Here is a 4,567-nt window from a genome sequence, read left to right as displayed (position 1 = left end):
TAGTGACTCTCACTATCAAACTCCTTATCCCCACTGTAGTGACTCTCACTATCAAACTCCTTATCCCCACTGTAGAGACTCTCACTATCAAACTCCTTATCCCCACTGTAGTGACTCTCACTATCGAACTCCCTATCCCCACTGTAGTGACTCTCACTATCAAACTCCTTATCCCCACTGTAGTGACTCTCACTATCAAACTCCCTATCCCCACTGTAGTGACTCTCACTATCGAGTCCCTTCTCCCCACTGTAGTGACTCTCTATCAAACTCCCAATCCCCATTGTAGTGACTATCACTATCGAGCCCCCTTCTCCCCACTGTAGTGACTCTCACTATCGACCTCCCCTTCTCCCCACTGTAGTGACTCTCACTATCGACCTCCCCTTCTCCCCACTGTAGTGACTCTCACTATCGACCTCCCCTTCTCCCCACTGTAGTGACTCTCACTATCGACCTCCCCTTCTCCCCACTGTAGTGACTCTCACTATCGATCCCCCTTCTCCCCACTGTAGTGACTCTCACTATCGAGCCCCCTTCTCCCCACTGTAGTGACTCTCACTATCGACCTCCCCTTCTCCCCACTGTAGTGACTCTCACTATCGACCTCCCCTTCTCCCCACTCATTGTGATCCTCTCGACTATGAAATGCTGGAATATTTTGACATTCTGAGAGAAGTGCTATATCATTGTGATGACAGAATTTCCCGGCGATCACCTCTCCCACAGCACATTGAGTGGAACACAACCTGATTGAATCAATATTTATTTTTCTTGGCTATTATCTGCACTCCCTACTGCTTCCATCCCAAACAGGTAATTACAAGCCATCTGTGTGAGTGGAGGCAGAACTAGATCCTAGAGCAAAGATTTTGTTTAACTGCTTACAATATGTTCCCCGTAGAATGAAACAGACACAGTATTTACCTTACAGTTAAGCAGCCACTCCTGAACGGTTCAGTGGTGAAATGATAATCATATTTCCTATCGTACAGTACCACTCAGGCAAGCCATGGCCTCTCAGGCAAACACACATTCTTTATATCCCTCTGGCCAGTTCTGATAACATGCTCGGTAAATATGGAATTGTAAACCAGATGGCCCGAGTATTCTTAAGACAGGAAATTTTATTTCTCTTTATTTTTCCAGTTTTAGTGCTCCTAGAACCACTGACCCAGGCCGCAGTAAAGGCACAACTAGCCTAATCCTAACCCTAAGGTAAGGGGTCGGCCATTTAGGACTGAGTTGAGGAAAGATTTCTTCACTCAGAGGGTTGTGAATCTTTGGAATTCTCTACCTTTGGATGCTCTGTCGTTGAGTACATTCAAGATTGAGATCAATGGATATTTGGACACTAAGGGAATCAAGGGCTATGGGGATCGGGCAGGAAAGTGGAGTTGAGGTGGAAGATCAGCCATGATCTTATTGAATGGCAGAGCAAACTTGAGGGACCGTATGGCCTACTCCTCCTTCTATTTCTTCTGTTCTTATGTTCTCCCAAGCCTAGCCCGATTGACCATTCTTCGCGTGCGAGTTCCAGCAAGTTACGGTCCTCTCCTTAACCAACGTCCCACATCCATTCTGCTTCGTGCAGGGATACCGATCAGGAGCAGGGCTCTGCCCTCAGTGAGGGACACTGAGACCAATTATAATTCTCCTATCACCCACCCAGATGAGACCAATAAACTCAGCTCAGACCAGGCATCAAACGTGGGACCTTCTTCATTGAATCATACAGCATGGAAGGAGGCCATTTGGCCCATCGTGCCTGTGCCGGCTCTTTGAAAGAGCGATCCAAATAGTCCCAGGCCCTTGCTCTATAGAATCAGACAGCACAGAAGGAGGCCTGGTTTGTTTGGCTCAGTTACCAACCAGTTAGAGCCCAAGAAGGTCCCAGGGGCTTGTGAGCTAAACTCACTCCATCTGCTCCACAGTTCAAAGCTACAACCACGACACCAGGCAACACAGTTTGAATTCTGAAACAAAGACAGAAAATGCTGGAAACACTCAGCAAGCCAGTCGGCATCTGAGAAGAGACAAGTTAATGTTTCAGACAGAAAACTTGACCTTATTGGGGTTAATTTTAAATTTTAAATTAAATTGGGCGAATGTAGAATGGGCCGGGTGTAGAATGGGCGGGGTGTAGAATGGGAGGGCTGTAGAATGGGAGGGGTGTAGAATGGGAGGGGTGTAGAATGGGAGGGGTGTAGAATGGGAGGGCTGTAGAATGGGAGGGGTGTAGAATGGGCCGGGTGTAGAATGGGAGGGGTGTAGAATGGGAGGGGTGTAGAATGGGAGGGGTGTAGAATGGGAGGGGTGTAGAATGGGCCGGGTGTAGAATGGGAGGGGTGTAGAATGGGAGGGGTGTAGAATGGGAGGGGTGTAGAATGGGAGGGCTGTAGAATGGGAGGGCTGTAGAATGGGCGGGGTGTAGAATGGGCGGGTGTAGAATGGGCCGGGTGTAGAATGGGAGGGGTGTAGAATGGGAGGGGTGTAGAATGGGAGGGGTGTAGAATGGGCCGGGTGTAGAATGGGCGGGTGTAGAATGGGCCGGGTGTAGAATGGGCGGGTGTAGAATGGGCCGGGTGTAGAATGGGCGGGTGTAGAATGGGCCGGGTGTAGAATGGGCGGGTGTAGAATGGGCGGGTGTAGAATGGGCCGGGTGTAGAATGGGCCGGGTGTAGAATGGGCGGGGTGTAGAATGGGCCGGGTGTAGAATGGGCGGGGTGTAGAATGGGCCGGGTGTAGAATGGGCGGGTGTAGAATGGGCGGGTGTAGAATGGGCCGGGTGTAGAATGGGCCGGGTGTAGAATGGGCGGGGTGTAGAATGGGCCGGGTGTAGAATGGGCGGGTGTAGAATGGGCGGGGTGTAGAATGGGCCGGGTGTAGAATGGGCCGGGTGTAGAATGGGCCGGGTGTAGAATGGGCCGGGTGTAGAATGGGCGGGTGTAGAATGGGCGGGTGTAGAATGGGCGGGGTGTAGAATGGGCCGGGTGTAGAATGGGCCGGGTGTAGAATGGGCCGGGTGTAGAATGGGCGGGTGTAGAATGGGAGGGGTGTAGAATGGGCCGGGTGTAGAATGGGCGGGTGTAGAATGGGAGGGGTGTAGAATGGGAGGGGTGTAGAATGGGCGGGGTGCAGAATGGGCCGGGTGTAGAATGGGCCGGGTGTAGAATGGGCCGGGTGTAGAATGGGCCGGGTGTAGAATGGGCGGGTGTAGAATGGGAGGGGTGTAGAATGGGAGGGGTGTAGAATGGGCGGGGTGCAGAATGGGCCGGGTGTAGAATGGGCCGGGTGTAGAATGGGCCGGGTGTAGAATGGGAGGGGTGTAGAATGGGCGGGGTGTAGAATGGGCCGGGTGTAGAATGGGCGGGATGTAGAATGGGCCGGGTGTAGAATGGGCCGGGTGTAGAATGGGAGGGGTGTAGAATGGGAGGGGTGTAGAATGGGCCGGGTGTAGAATGGGCCGGGTGTAGAATGGGCCGGGTGTAGAATGGGCCGGGTGTAGAATGGGAGGGGTGTAGAATGGGCCGGGTGTAGAATGGGCCGGGTGTAGAATGGGCGGGGTGTAGAATGGGCGGGTGTGGAATGGGAGGGGTGTAGAATGGGCGGGGTGTAGAATGGGCCGGGTGTAGAATGGGCCGGGTGTAGAATGGGAGGGGTGTAGAATGGGCGGGTGTAGAATGGGCCGGGTGTAGAATGGGCTGGGTGTAGAATGGGCGGGTGTAGAATGGGCGGGTGTAGAATGGGCCGGGTGTAGAATGGGCTGGGTGTAGAATGGGCCGGGTGCTGAATGGGCGGGTGTAGAATGGGAGGGGTGTAGAATGGGCCGGGTGTAGCATGGGGGAGGTGTAGAATGGGCCGGGTGGAGAATGGGCGGGTGTAGAATGGGCGGGTGTAGAATGGGCCGGGTGGAGAATGGGCGGGTGTAGAATGGGCGGGTGTAGAATGGGCCGGGTGTAGAATGGGCCGGGTGTAGAATGGGCCGGGTGTAGAATGGGAGGGGTGTAGAATGGGAGGGTGTAGAATGGGAGGGGTGTAGAATGGGCCGGGTGTAGAATGGGAGGGTGTAGAATGGGAGGGGTGTAGAATGGGCCGGGTGTAGAATGGGAGGGGTGTAGAATGGGCGGGTGTAGAATGGGAGGGGTGTAGAATGGGCCGGGTGTAGAATGGGAGGGTGTAGAATGGGAGGGGTGTAGAATGGGCCGGGTGTAGAATGGGAGGGGTGTAGAATGGGCCGGGTGTAGAATGGGAGGGTGTAGAATGGGAGGGGTGTAGAATGGGAGGGGTGTAGAATGGGAGGGGTGTAGAATGGGCCGGGTGTAGAATGGGAGGGGTGTAGAATGGGAGGGGTGTAGAATGGGAGGGGTGTAGAATGGGAGGGGTGTAGAATGGGAGGGGTGTAGAATGGGAGGGGTGTAGAATGGGCCGGGTGTAGAATGGGAGGGGTGTAGAATGGGCCGGGTGTAGAATGGGAGGGGTGTAGAATGGGAGGGGTGTAGAATGGGAGGGGTGTAGAATGGGAGGGGTGTAGAATGGGCCGCGTGTAGAATGGGAGGGGTGTAGA

Source organism: Heptranchias perlo, chromosome 36 (genome assembly GCF_035084215.1).
Source record: "Heptranchias perlo isolate sHepPer1 chromosome 36, sHepPer1.hap1, whole genome shotgun sequence".
Classification (NCBI taxonomy): Eukaryota; Metazoa; Chordata; class Chondrichthyes; order Hexanchiformes; family Hexanchidae; genus Heptranchias; species Heptranchias perlo.
Note: the sequence above shows the minus strand (reverse complement) of the source record.